At 36.0% G+C, this 15968-nt stretch overlaps 1 protein-coding gene across 7 annotated transcripts in view; it reads right to left on the bottom strand.

Moving 5' to 3' along the window:
• Positions 1 to 13604, bottom strand: part of LOC120884417 (uncharacterized) — a 97916-nt gene extending 84312 nt beyond the window's left edge. For 5 of the 7 annotated variants that reach the window (XR_013432590.1, XR_013432589.1, XM_078035959.1 and 2 more), the window contains exon 1: positions 12963 to 13604. The gene's annotated coding sequence lies outside the window, so the exon portion shown is untranslated. The remainder of the gene's footprint in view (positions 1 to 12962) is intronic. The other 2 variants (XM_078035957.1, XM_078035960.1) reach the window with 2 other exon arrangements.
• Positions 13605 to 15968: the final 2364 nt, after the last annotated feature.

Below are 15968 nucleotides of genomic sequence, written 5' to 3' on the forward strand. Positions count from 1 at the left end.
CAATTTTAGAGAGAAACAACTTTTTTGCATATTAATAGATAAGGAAGAGAAATCCACATTAATCCCACAACCCATTGTTCTTTGAATAATATTTTTATTTAAAATTTAAATTTATAATAAGCATAGTTTTTTTTTTACATTTCGGTCAGAAGTAAACTGGGCAGAAAACTAAAAAGTAGTGATACAGAGGGTTATTGTGGACATTAACTGGGTAATATTCTTTAAACTTGATATGTAATATTAATAGTCAATAATATAAGCATTCACCATTGCTTTTGTTATTCTGACCCTTGAAATGAACCTTATGAAAACCACAATAACAAAATATGCTTTATATCTGGGAAAGATTAAATATATTGTGCCAGTGCATTTCTCTACTGAAACCAGCCATATTTTTGGAAGTACAGACAGCTGTATTTGATGTATCAAACTGCAAATGCCATGGTAACCACTGTTCCCAGGCAATTGTAGAATGATGTGTGTGGTCCACTTTCCATATGATAAGAGGAGAGTGGAGGGGAAAATAAAATGTTACCCGATGATCTGGATTAAAAAACAGTATATTTCTTAAAGACTACAAATACAAACTTTATATATAGAAGAGTACAACCTTAATTACTCTGTTGAAAAGTAGGATTAAAATCAATTAAGTAAAATGAAAACAAATATATACCTACTCATACAAGCAGATACATCATCTGCTTGTAAGCCATTGATATAAAAGTGAGTAAAAGATGAAGACAGCACATATTTTGAAAAAATTAAGTTACTTATTAAAAATGAATACTCTAGGTATTAAATTTCACTTGCATAATACTAGATGTCAAAAGTCTCAACTGCTCAATCTTTGAGTGTTTGTAGCAGAATGCAAAAGGAGACAAAATGAAATATCCACTAGAGATTATTCCAACTGTGTTTTCAGTCACAACTCAATATCCCAAGAAAATGGCATATCATGTTAGTGGTCAGTGGAAAAGCTGTTGGGTGTTGTGTACACATAGCTCTAAGCCGCAAAGACACACCAAATATGTCAAATGAAAAATTCTCCCAAAGGTTCTATGAATTCTGAGTCAAGATTATCCACAAATTCAACTTTTTTACCTCTTCTTCTAATGTAATAAATCTAGTTTCTGCACATACAGTGCAGAAACTAGATTTCTGAACTTAGTTTTAGTTCCAGAATTATAAGTCACTTTCAATTTAAGTCAAGTCACTGCATTTCTGACTTCCTGTTTCACACATGTTGGTCTTACTATATACAACTGTATATATTTTCTATACTAATGCATGGGATATGGTTTGCATAAATAAGAGAATGAGTCAAATATTTTATATTTTGTCACAGAATTGACATTTTGAATCATTAGAAGCACAAAATGCTCCAAAAGTTCCATTAAAAACTGCCAGAAAAATTCTAATTGGAAAGTTTTTCTTTTCAAATGAACATTTTTGTAGATAGGAATATCTCCACCTTTATAGGGAAAATGACATGAAGCCTGAAATAATGGGAAAAAAGTACAGAAAAATTTAAGGACATGAAATTGACAGTGAAATATATATTCTATAAAATACAGTCTTAAATGGGGAAAATTTTAGGTACAGACCTATTCCAAGAAAAATTTAGACTATTTTACTAATTTTAAACTTTTATGAATTCTTTTTGGAAACTGCACAATCAGTTTCCAAAATCAGCTCAGAAAATCAACAGCCTGTAATGTGAATAATTTCAGTACAATTTCTAAAAACACAATCCAAATATCTTAATTTGTCGATATTGAGAAATGTCTTAGAGGAATTAGGCAAATTATTAAATACGGGCAGCCAAAAAAATATATAAGAGATATGTTTGACAATTTTTTTCAAGATACAGTTGAACTAACTTATTGGTAAGCCTTGATTGTGGGAAACATAGTATTAGTGACTTTAAAAGAACACTAAAATGAACTCAAAGCTCAAAATGGATAAAACTGCTAATTATAAATCACTGTCAGACATTACTGGTATTTATCTCTCTTACTTATTTTCTGTCACTTTACTCATACAAAGTAAGCATTTGTATTTCTAATATCACATAAATATTTCCAATATTTGCTTTCTGCTTTAGTATAGTTTGGAAGAAAAAAAAATGGAAAATATTGCAACACTGTACTTCTGTTAAACAGTGCACCCTTGTAGCTTATTTTGCATCACAGACAATGAAAATCATAGGACATAAGTGTATCTAAAATTCTCTGCATACTTAAGAACAGATTTGTACAAATATTTTTTCTTCCAGTTACATTTTCCCCAACATGCCTGTACTTTCAATCACATAAAATAGTGACTTTTTAAAATTCAAAGTTCAGCCAGGAGTGGTGGCATCTGTAATCCTAGTAACTCAGGGGGCTGAGGCAGGAGAATTGCAAGTTTAAGACCAGCCTCAGCAAGTAATCAGTAAACTAAGTAATTGATATGCTTTGCTGAATTTTCTGAATGTCTGTATATAAGTAATGTCAATCCAATGGTTAATTATATTTATATGCACAGTGTAATACATAATATAATGTTTTAGGTGTTCATCCTTGATTTTTAAATATAAGGTTGTCAAAATTCTGGATTTTCTATAAAAGCCTAAGAAAACATTTCTAAAAGCCACGTGGTCCAGTTACCATAAAACTAAATATAAGCAACCTATGTTATCCAAGTGTTTCAGAAAATTCAACAAATACAAAACTGAAATATATACTAAAATTTTGTGATATGACAAATTCTCATTGTATATAATATACTTGGATATGTGGAAGCTCTACTTATTAATGTTTGTCAATTCTCTGTACTATACCACCAATTCTCTTGAATACCTACAGTGTTATAGGATTTTGCTGGAGAATACAATTCCTGCCCTATAGCTGGAAGAGGACAAAAGGAAAATTTAACAGAGCTTTACGCTTTAAACAATAACAATTTAACCCTAATATTTATCTTTAGATGACAGGGTAAGTAAATCCTGTTATATCCATCAATGTAATATTATTCAATCTTTAAACAAGGGAAGCCCTCTATGTTCTAATAAGGATATCCAAAATGAATCATTAAGTACCAAAAGTGAGGAATAACATGGTATAGGTAGCACATGACCATGGGAAAAGAACAATAGGTAGTATGAGTATTGACTTGAATTTGCATACATTCATTAGCTCTTGAAAGGGACTTGAACTGTCAATATTGGTTGCCTTGGGCAGAAGAATTTAGTTGAGGACAAAGCAGAAAATGATGATTCTCACTGTATTCCCCTTTTTATCTTTAGCATTATGTAATATATGAACATGCTACCTAAACATATACATAAAAAAATAAAAAGGCACAGGGAGACATGTTAAGAGAAAGTAAAAAGTATTCTATGATAAAATCTGAAAAAAAAATTCTTCATTAAGTTAAAAAAAAAAACAGGATCCACTGAATGGGATAGTAGGAATGAATGTAAGGAAAAGACACTAAGATGCCTAGGCAACCAAGAATTCATGTGTGTGCATACATGCACTTTTGTACCTGCAATCGGGCCATTCAATTATGAAAGGAAAGGAAGCAGGATTTCACATGAGAGACAGTAAGTCAAATCTTGTGGTCAGAGTTAAAAGCATCCTGAAAATGATGAGGATTAAAAGTTTAAAAGTTATGATCAGTCTGTAAAGAAACTTGAGACCCAGAAAATCAATCACAGCAAACTGAGGTTTCTGAACTGGGAAATGATAATTAACAAATAGAAATGTGGCAGCTTGCTCCATTTAGAGCATCCTGAGGATAAGTTCAATACTATTTCTCACCTTACTCTGCCTGTATTTTCCTAGGAATGACTTCAGCAAAGGAAATGGAGGACATTATGAAGGGTGACTATGTGAAGAATTGGTTTCTAAGTAGATGTGAAAGAATAAGGAAAAAACTAAAAAATGATCTTTAGCTTTTCAGTCTAGGAGGGAAAAAATGATTTTGGTTTTAAATATGTTGATTTATTCGTGTAATGAGTCACTAAGTAACAGTGAGGTCAAGGTACAACCAGAAGAATACCAGGATTGGAGTTACAATTGGAGTTACTGATATATTGGTTTCCTATAACTGCTATAACAAATTACCATGACTGAGTAGCTTAGATCAACCCAAAGTTCTTCTTTCATGGTTTCTAAGGCCAGAAATCTGAAATCAAGGAAATCAAGGTGTTGGAAAGGCCATGATCCCATGGCTTCTGCTGGCTGCTGGTGCTCCTTAGCTGCATGCAGCAGCATGACATCACCTTTGCTTTGTCTTCACCTTATGTGCCCTCTCTGTGGACTCATCATTGGCATACTCACCTGTGGATTTGGGTCTAACTTAAAATTAAGATGCTCTCATCTCTACACCCATAAGTACATCCACAAAACACTAGTTTTAAATATGACTTCATTTATTTAAGACCTGGACCTAGGGGGACACTATTAAAATCACATAGTGAAAATTATCAGCCCAGGGATTTAACAAAAGAACAGATGTGCTGCCTCTTAAAGAGTAGAGTGAACATAGTGAATCATGAATTCAGGTATCTCCAATTCAGACAATGGGTAAAAGAGTGACAACAAGGAAAATAAAAACAGGATGTGGTTAAAGTATAAGAAGTTGGTTCCTAGCAGGGTACCATGGTATACACCTGTAATCCCAGGGACTCAGGCAGGAAGACTGCAAGTCCAAAGCCAGCCTCAACAACTTAGCGAGACTCTGTCTCAAAATTAAAAATAAAAGACCTTTTGATGTTGCTCAGTGATAAAGCATCACTGGTTCAATCCCCATCTAAAAAAAAACAACAACAACAAAAACTGACTCCTCCTGGATCTGTGCAAGGTACGGAGGTACACAGTGAGATGCAGCAGAAGATAAAAAATCAGGACCAAAGGGTGACTATTCACATCAAATATGGCCAGGAATGTAAGGAAAAGGCACTAAGATGCCTAGGCAAACCAAGAATTCACGTGTGTGCATACATGCACTTTTGTAATGAATAAATAAAAAATGGTTCTTCAGCTTCTCTAGGGAAAAACAAATAAAATTCTGGGTTCTGCTGAACAATACACCAAAGAACTATCCAGATGTCCAGATCAAAAGAAAAAATAATCAAAAATTGTATAAAGATGTGTAGTTTGCCAAAGGCAACATACTAAAAAAAGATTACTTAACAGAGGGCACCAAGTGGTCATAGAGCAGAGGGCGAGAATCAAAAGAAATAGCTTTCAGTAAGGTCACTGGTAGCACAGTCCAGAATTTTAAGAGACAACCTAGACCTCCTGGGGATCCAAGTACAAAGGAACTTCACTGGAATGGATTAAATGAGGAAATCCAGAAGAAAGATTTATAAGCAGGGGCTATGATGATTTCTATATACAGAAAAAGATGCTTTGGTAACTACTTGAGAGTATAATAACTTATACACTTAGGATGTAATTTCAGGGTAAATACAAGTATAAAAAAACCCTGAAAATGCTTTTGCTATGAAGAAATGCAAAGAAGCTACAAGCACAAAATGAAGTCTCTGACCCTAACTTGGTTCTAGATTTCCTTGCTGGTTCAATCTGATCCTTGCACACACCCAGGCAAGCTATTGTATTCAGGAACTGAATCTCTGGACAGGGTCCTCCACCTGACCGATGGACTCCCACACTCATTTCAAGACTGAACTCAATGATCACCTTTTTTGCAAAGCTTCACTCAACTACCAAGCAGTAACTCTGGAAAAGTTTGTCAGAAAAATGACTCCATCACAGAAAAAAATTCTTGACTTATGAGATTTTACACCACAAACATTAAATTAGACGTCTTAATAGAAATAAGAGAGTTGATTTTCTAAGTAACAACTTCATTAAGCATTTCTTTAAAGATGTGTTTCTATTCAAATTGCTATGTTCTAAAGACACACATGATAGTTTACAAAAAAAACTATAATCAAGTTGCTGGGTTTTTTTTTTAAATTAAGAAAGTACCCAAATGCATATTAGGTGATGGGAAGAGTTCATTTCTTGAGGCTAGAATTTACTAAATTTCTGAGGAGGAAATAAAATCCTTCAACCATATATGAGAAGACCACCTGTTGTATTGAATACTTCAAAATAAAAATTGCTCTCAAAGTCATTAAAATCATTGTGTGATTACAAGCAACATAATACATCATCTTATGTTCAATCACATTTACTTGAAAAATCATCTACCTTCCACATGAATAAAGCAAGAATGTTCAGATTGCTTAGTCATAAAAAGCTGTTTGCTAATAGATTCCCAAATTTAGGATTAAAGGGAACCAATAATAATTGGGGGAGTAAAAATAAGACAATAAAGAAAAAGAATAAAAATAAAATTTAAAGGAAAAGGTACACATAGAACAATGCTTTGAACATAAGAACACATAAAGGTAATCACAATATGTTCTATTAAAAGGCTCATTTTAGAAAATAGAGTATTGATTTTAGGTACACACCAGTATTTCCTCTGCAGAATCTCAAAATTAGGTAAAGAAGACATACAAATTAGAAGCCCATGAATTAGCACAAAGACTGTTGTTTAAAAACATTTTCATTTGAAAATTAGCATTTTCATCTGTAATATATGCATTAAGTAAGACTTAATGTTTATAGACCAGCTATTTGCTTGAAAAAAAAAGCTCCTTAAAATACAAACTTATTCTTCATTGCATCAAACTACATATAATCTTTTCCCAGTACCAATTTTAGTTAAGTACTTATTCATGTTATTACATATTAATAACTGTTACTAACTTTCTTGGGGGTCTAAGTTATGTAACCTTGTCTCATCCTGTAAAACAAAACAAATCTACCCACCTTATCAGTCTCCTCCACACTTGTGGATTTCAGCACACAAGAAGCTGGCCTCTCCTGTATGTTTGTAAGATCCTGAGGGGCACTCTGAGATGCTGCCATTGGAGGCAATGGAGCACACCTCCTCTTGGGTGCATCCGATGGCAGGATGTTTGAAACATGTGGTTTGGAAATAGCATTGGACCTCAAAAAAGTTGGGTGGTGCTTATTTATTAGAGGGGTTGCAGGAGCACTTGCAGTCTTATAAGAAAAAGACAGTGTCTATATGCAATTTCAAAATAAAAACCACTTATTTTATACAAGAATAGAAAGGATCAATTAAACTAAAAGGTGGTTCTTTGAAAAGATAAACAAAATTGACAAATACTTAGCTACTAAAAAACCAAAAAAAAAAAAAACCAAACAAATAAAGAGATGAAAAAAGGATAATATGACACATATCACTGAAATTCATAGGATCATTAGCAATATTGAGTAAAACTATATACCAATACACTGGAAATTCTAGAAAAAATTAACAAATTTCTGGGCCCAGATGACCCACCATAATCGAACCAATAGGACATAAAAAAATCTAAATAGATCAATAATAAGCAATGAGATTGAAGCAGTAATAAATAGTTTCCCAACAAAAAAGTATAAGAACCAGACAGATTCATTGATGAATTTTTACCAGATTTTTAAAGAACGACCACCAATGCTCCTCAAACTATTCCATGAATTAAAATGGAAAGAAACCCTTTCAAACTCATTCTGCAATATATCACCCAGTTACCAAAACTTGATGAGGATACAACAACAACAAAAAAAAACTATAGACCAATGTCCCTGATGAACATAGATAATATATGTCCTCAATAAAATACTTTCAAATGGAATTCAACAGCACATTAAAAAGAGCATATATCATGATCAAGTTGGTTTCATTCCTAGGATGCAATGATGGCTCAATATATATGAATCAATAAATGTAATACAGCATACAGCACATAAATAGAATCAAGAATAAACATCACATGATCATCTCAATAGATGCAGAAAAAGTCCTTGGTAAAATTCAACAGTCCTTCATGATTAAGTTCTGAATAATTAGATATAGAAAGAAGATACCTTATTATGATAAAAGCTATATATGATAAAACTATATCCATCATCATTCTGAATGGGGAAAAACTGAAAGCATTTCCTCTAAAATCAGGAAATAGAGTATCTATTCTCAACCTTTTCATTCAGTACATTGCTTGAAATTTTAGCCAGAGCAATTAGGTAAGAAAAATATTTAAAGTGACATAAATATGAGAGGAGGAAGTTGAATTATCCCTATTTGCAGATAATACAATTATATTCTGAGAAAATCCTGAAGATTCCACCAAAGGACTCAAAACTGATAAATAAATTCAGCAAAGTAGTAGGGATACAATATCAATATACAAAAATCAATAGCTTTTCTATATATCAGTAATGAATGGACTGAGAAAGAAATCAGTGTTTCTTGAACAAGGAGTCGAAAGATTACTACAGTGAAAATTGGAAAGTAGTGAAGAAAGAGATTAGAGAGTAGAAGATGTAAAGATCCTCCATGTTCATGGATTGGAAGAATTAATATTGTTAAGACAGCCATAGTACTGAAAGTGATCTATGGATTCAATGCAATCACAATCAAAATACCAATGACATCTTTCACAGTTCTTCACAGAAATAGAAAACAAATCCTAAAATTCATCTGGAATGAACAAAGACCACAAATAATCAAAATCATTCTGAGCAAAAGGACTAAGGATGTAGGCATTGTAATCCTTTATTTTAAAATATACTATAGAGACCCTCATCAGTATACAAAATATGAGATGTGAATTTGGTGTCAACATACCTTATATACAATCAAAAATATGATAAATTATGGTATAAAGGTGTATTAAGAATTGTAATGCTAAAATTAAATAAACAAATGACTAAACAAGCAAATAAATAAAGTATACTACAGAGCTATTTAATTAAAAAAAACCTGGTATAGACATAAAAACAGATATCCATGGATACAAAAAAAAAGAATATAAAGGGGCTGGAGTTATGGCTTAGCAGCAAAGTACTTGCCTAGCCCAAATGTGAGGCCCTGGGTTTGATCCTCACTACCACATTAAAATAAAGGTATTATGTAAAACTACAACTAAAAAAATAAATATTAAAAAAAGAATATAAACATAAATAAGATATATCTCCCTATTTACAGATAATACAATTTTCATTACAATCTCTCTCTCTCTCTCTCTCTCTCTCTATATATATATATATATATATATATATATATATATATATATATATATATATAATGAATTGAGGACCCAGAAATAAACCCATGTATCTTCAGACAGCTGATCTCAATAAAGTTCCAAAAGTCATATACTGGAGAAAAGCCTTTTCAACAAATGGTACTAAGACAACTGGATATCCACATGCAGATGACTGAAACTAGATTTCAATCACCCTGAAGAAAAATCAACTCAAAATGGATCAAAATCTTAATTTAAGACTTTGAAACTACTGGAAGAAAACATATAGGAAACACTTCAAAATACTGGAACATGCAATGATTTCCTGAATAGTACTTTGATATCTCAGGAAACAAAAGCAACAATTGACAAATAGGATTACAATAAATCAAAACTCTGCTGCACAGCAAAGGAAACCACCAAGAGAGTGAAGAGAAAATCTATAGAATGGGGAAAAATCTTTGCCAGCTATTCATCTGACAGAGAATTAATCTTCAGAAAGAACAAATATTCCAATCAGTAACTGGACCAATGATCTGAACAGACATTTCTCAAAAGAATACAAATACAAGACAACAAATATATGTAAAAATAATATCTTTAGCCTTAATAAATCACAAAAAACTACATGGAGATTCCTGTCACCCTATTCAGAATGGCTCTTGTCATATAAATAAACAAACCAAAGCAAAAGCAAAAAATAAAATAACAAATGCTAGTTGAAATGTGGAAAAAATATGAATCTGTATAAACTGCTGATGAAAATGTAAATTAGTATAGCTGGTATGGAAAACCGTTTACAGATTCTTCAAAAAACTAAAAATAGATTTACCATAAAATCCAACTAGAGCTGGGCATAGTGGTGCATACCTGTAATCCCAGCAGTTTGGGAGGCTGAAGTAGGAGCACCAAAAGTTCAAGGCCAGCCTCAGCAACTAAGCAAGGCCCTATCAACTGAGTGAGACCCTGTCTCAAAGTAAAAATAAATAGGGGATGTCAATGGCTAAGTACCCCTGGCTTCAATCCCTAGTTCCCCCCTCCCCACCACCACCACCAAAAAAAAAAAATCCAAATAGACCATTCCTTAGTGTTTTTTCAAAGGGTAAAAAGTGGGAAGGAGATGAATTGAAGTAGAAAAAAAATTATTGGGAAGGGGGAAGGATACTGGGGGGTGGGCAAAGAGCAAGAGAAAGTAGAATGGAGGGTAGACATGATCAAAATATGATACATGTATATATGGAAATGTCAGAGTAAAACCCAATACTTTTTATAATATATATTGATAATAATAATAGTAATAAAAATGCACAAGATGATCTTGAAACAATTAAGAAAACTATGAAAATATATTGGAGTTTATGTTAGAAGGACTCAGGATGGTTTCTAATGCAAAAATCTGAACAAATTTGGTGTCATGATTCCATAATTGAAACAATCACATAAGTTTCATTCTGTGCTTTCATAATGATACTAAGAAAAGAACGCTTCATCATGTTCATGCTAGAGAACAAGTCCATTATTTAAAAAAAAAAACATCCAGTAAAGAGAAAGAAATTATCCCATTTTCATATGACCTCTTCTGACTGAATTTGATCTGGGGAGTCAAATTGCTGATATGAGTGCGTTTGTTTTATAGAAATATCTCAACAAACAGTTAAAAGTAATGTTTACATACACTCTTGTCCTTTATCAATTACTGTTTAAGATGCAGACAATAATTGTTGATGGCTAACATTAGAAAAGATGATAACATGTTACTGTCAGTTAATGGTAACACAAAAATAATACCTATGAAGTTTTCTTTCTTTTTTCTCTATTTTTTTGGAGGCAGAGTCTCCCTGTATTGTACAGGCTGACTCCTGGGCTCAACCAATCCTCGTACCTCAGCGTCCAGCATAGCTGAAACTACAGGCAAGTTACACCATGCCTGGCTACTATATTCTTGCCAGAGATGTGTCACTAAAACCTGATTAAGGCTCTAGATTTAATAGTCAAATTTCAGGAAATAGAGGGGACAAAGAAACATGTGACAAGGATACATTACCAAAATTTTGAGTAAGACAAACTATAAAACAAATGACCTGGTTTTGTCAACAAACCAATTGCAAATAAAAAAAAATTAGGACAGGAATAAATTTCAAAAGCATTCTTTTACAAAAAACAAGGGTTTTATAGAAAATCACAATGTAATTTCAATGACATTGAAAACAAAGCACTGTGTGTCAAAATTTGATATAGCTAAAGCAGAGCATAGCAAATATACATTCTTAAATGTTTATTTAAAATAAATGTTCAATAAATTGAATAAATCATGATAATGTAGGGACTTCTCTAGGAAGGGAAAGATAGTACCAATAAATATTAATGCAATATGTCTTGATAGCATTAAAGAAAAACTATATTCCACAAATTAAAACTCATATCTGATAATCCAAATATTAATTAAGTAGCATGCATTCTGCATGAAAAGCCTAACAATAGTAACAATTAATAATGATGAACAGGTGGATAGGACTTTATGTTTAAAGAATTTTTCATAGGCCCATTTTACTTCTTGGAACATCTTTTTGAAGGAGTTATCAACAGTTATAATTCTAAGCCCTTCTTATTTGAGTAATGCCAGAATTTACTCTATAGATATAAAGAAATATAAGCAATGTTATCACTCGAATTCACATCCAAGGAGCCAGGTGATCAGAGATTTGAATAAATTGCACAAAGATACACAGGTTATACATGGTAAAACTAAAACCAATATCTATTTAAAGACTTTCTGTAATACTTGTGGTTTTTCCTTTTTATGCCGCTATTTCATTTTAAGATAGAATCCCCTAATAGATAAATATATAAACATACACACAATTAAGTTTAGTTAGAAGAACAGGTGGAAAATTCATATGGCAGCACAATAAATAATATAACCAGAGTGCCAAGCATGGTGGCACATGCCTGCAATCCTAGCTATGGAGGAGGCTGAGGCAGGAGGATCACAAATTCAAGGCCAACTTGGGCAATGTAGCAAGACCATGCCTCAAAATAAAGCAATTCTTACAAGGGCTGGGGATGTAGCTCAGTGAAGAGCACCCTTAAGTTCAATCCCTAATACTGGGAGAATATTTATTTATTTATCTGGAGAGTATTTCAAATAATGATTTTTCCAGACATCTTGTCATCCTCTGCACTAGTTAACCCATCTTCCCTAAAGTTCTAAGTAGGTATCACTACAAGTCAAAGTGAAACACTAAGACAAGTGAAAATTTGAGCCTATTTTAAAAAACAACTCCATACTATAGTTTTCAATGATACCAAACAACCTAAGAGCTGAGGACACTTACAGCACTTTGGATTGACCTGTAGACACTGTAAAAAAAAAAAAAAAAAAAAAAGCTTTCTTAATCTTATTCAGAGCATTCAGTCATCTGTAAAATCACATACTTCCACTGCTGGAAGGTGTAGTAGCAATCTATACATTCAACACCTTTAAAATGAGGTACAGGGGCTGGGGATGTGGCTCAAGCGGTAGTGCGCTCGCCTAGCATGCGTGCGGCCCGGGGTTCGATCCTCAGCAGCACCACATACCAACAAAGATGTTGTGTCCGCCAAGAACTAAGAAAAAAATAAATAAATGTTAAAATTCTCTCTCTCTCTCTCTGTCCCCCTCTCTCACTCTCTCTTTAAAAAAAATAAAATAAAATGAGGTACAAAAGATTATGAAGTTTGCTTAGGGTTAAATACATACAGAGTAGCAAAGTTAGGAGCAGAAGCCAAGTGCAAGTAACAGTGCTGTTTCTGGAAGGAACACAGAAACCATTTTTTTCCAATTTTTGTGCGTAAAGGCAGACGTGGGGGAGGGGGCACTTACCTCCAGCCCTTCAAAAGGGACAAAGCTGGTCCTGGCAAACCCATCGATGATGTCCTCTTTGGCCAAGGTGGACTCGCTCCGCTTCCTCCGCGGGGGTCTGGGCAGGACCAGGCGGAGGACAGGGGCTTCCCATTGTCTTCCTCCTAGGAGCCCGACGACAAAGCCAGCGAGGGCGCCGGAGTCCAGCCGGCCCCACCGCCCGACGAGCCAACCCCCAGACGGACCCAGGAGCGCATCTCCCGGTCTCGCTGCGACTGTGACGACAGCTTTTTGCAGAGTCCAAGGCCCCGATCCGGTCCATCCATGGCTCTGCCACGCTGGGGTCCCCGCGCTCACCGCCCACGCGCCACAGACTCCGGCCGCGTTTGGTGTCAGAAAAAAATTGACACGGAGCTCTCCCTCCCGCAGCACGGCGTCCCTCCGCCCCGCGCAGACGCTTACCGACCGCACCCGCCGGCGAGCCCGCAAAGGTCGCAGCAAAGTGGGGGCGCGGAACGTCGCCCGCCCCTGCGCGGGAGAACGCCCCCGCCGCTGCTCACGCAGGAAACTCACCGCCCGGCCGCAAGAGGTCCAAGCGGCAAAGCCAGTGGCGGCTGGGACCTGACAGCAGCCAACAGGATCACAGGGGCGGCTGGGGGCCAGCAGCGCTCCCAAGCCCAGGGCATGCGCGCTGGGGCGGCTGGGCCTGCGCAATGGGGGTAGCGGGGCGCCCCGCGGGGGGGGGGGGGGCGGGGGCCGCGCGGGGGGGGGGGGGGCGGGGGGAGCGGGGGGGGCGAGAGCCGCGCGGGGGGGGGGCGGGGGGAGCGGGGGGGGGCGGGGGGAGCGGGGGGCGAGGGCCGCGCGTGGGGGGGGCGGGGGGAGCGAGGGGCGAGGGGCGAGGGCCGCGCGGGGGGGGGGGGGGGGCGAGGGCCGCGCGGGGGGGGGGCGGGGGGGCGAGGGCCGCGCGGGGGGGGGGGTCGGGGGAGGGGCGAGGGCCGCGCGGAGGGGGGGGGTGAGGGGGCGGGGGCCAGGGCCACGCGGGGCCTGCCCTCCGGAGCGCCCCGCCATGCGCCCCGACCCTCCGCACTAACCGTGGGTCTTCCTGGGACCCTTGCTCCTCCACCCGCCTGAGGAGCCCCAAGGTGTTTCCCCCAGGCGACCCTTTGGGGTCGGAGGAGGAGGAGGCTCCGGGCCAGGACGCCGCCGGGCGCTCTGGCCTGGGCATGACCAGGCGCCGCAGAGGGAGCGGGCGTCAGGTCGCGCGAGGCCCGGCAGCGCTCCTGCAAACTTTTCCTCTCATGGCGCCACTGAGCGAGGCCGAGCCTCCACTTACAAATTAATCATACTCTTTCATGGGCTCCAGATGCTTTCTAAGTGTTGGCTTTGCTAAATACCCAATGAACTTAGCCTTTAGGATATTTACAATGGCTCTTAATGAACTTGTATTCCAAGTAAGCCTTTTCTCTATTTTTTTTCTTTTGAAGCGACAGCACATTCACAGAAAAGTTGCATAAATAACACATAAACTCCTATATATTTGGTCAGTAATTTGTTTTTAACATTTTGCCACAAACTTCATCATTCTTGTGCACCATTTTACTCCTTTTAAGAGTAGTTTTTGACACTTTCCAGTTCCTTGGAGAAGAACAGGAAATATTTCTGATTGCTTTTGAGATCATTTTTGGAATACATGAAAAAACCAAATGTATCACAAATTTTCAAATATTTGATATTTGATATTGACTCCTTTAATATTTCAGTGGTATATTTTAGAATAAGTATTTTCTTTCTTTCTTTTCTTCCTTCCTTACTTTCTTTTATCTTTTTTTTTTTTTTTTGCAGAAGCTCAGTACAGTGATACATTTCAGGAAATTAGATATTGATAAAATCTATTACCTAATCTACATTTCATATTCCAGTTCTGTCAGTATTCCCAGTAACATTTTTAGGATATTTTTCCCCATTATAAGATCTAGTCAGAATTTTACTACATTCTCCCATTTCAATTTGCAATATAAATAGTTCTTCAGTATTTATCTTTCATGACTTATTCAAATAACTAAGGTCAAACACACTTAACTAGGTAAATCATTATTCATCCAACAAATTCACATGAATTTTTATCTGATTGCTCTATGCAGATTTAGTGAGATCTACCATGGTGGTCTCATAATATTACTTGTATTAACCACTTATATTGTAATTCAGTGTTCTTCATTAAAATGTAAACACCTTAAAATATAGTTTTTCTATTGATTTCTACTAGAGTTCCTACACATGGGAAGTACCCCCCCAAAAAAAAAACCTGGCAGAATTTACTAAAATAAATGACATATTTTATAAACACTTAAAAATTAGATATTAAACCAAAGAAAGATTACTATTTTGTATTTCTCTGTCCATGTTCTCTCATGTATTATCTTATTAATCTTTATGACATCCCTGTAAGATAAGCCTTTTTATCATAAACATGGCACAAATAAAGAAAGTAAAGCACAGAGAAGTGAAGAATGTGCCTAAAAGGTTTAGGAGGTGTAACAATACACCTTCCCCTGAAGCTTTAAACTAGAGACCTCCTAAAAAAAGGAAACAATACTTTCTCTAAATTTGCTGAAGTCAGAGAGTACATATGTCTTTAGCAATGAAGGACAGAATGATATTTTCATGTGAATGTAAAATTATATCATAAAGAATTTGTGAATTGGGAAATGAGATTATTTTCTTCTTCCTATTAATGATTGAAGAATGTTTTAAAAACTAAAATTCATCTTTATAAAGAGTAGTTCATATGAATTAATATGAGGAAAAAATGAAAAACAAGATTTATAATCAACCATGTGAGGGGACCGATTTGTAAAGAGCAAAAAAGAAAAATGTTTTCTACAAAAAGAACTTTAAAATACTGCTATCACTAACAGCAATTCAGCAATATATTTGAAAATAAATTTTAGGCAACTGTGTATGTATGATATCTAACAATTTCTCATTATATAAATGTTTTTCCATCTGACCATATAATGTATGTGC

Source organism: Ictidomys tridecemlineatus, unplaced genomic scaffold, assembly GCF_052094955.1.
Source record: "Ictidomys tridecemlineatus isolate mIctTri1 unplaced genomic scaffold, mIctTri1.hap1 Scaffold_1389, whole genome shotgun sequence".
In the NCBI taxonomy this organism is placed as follows: Eukaryota; Metazoa; Chordata; class Mammalia; order Rodentia; family Sciuridae; genus Ictidomys; species Ictidomys tridecemlineatus.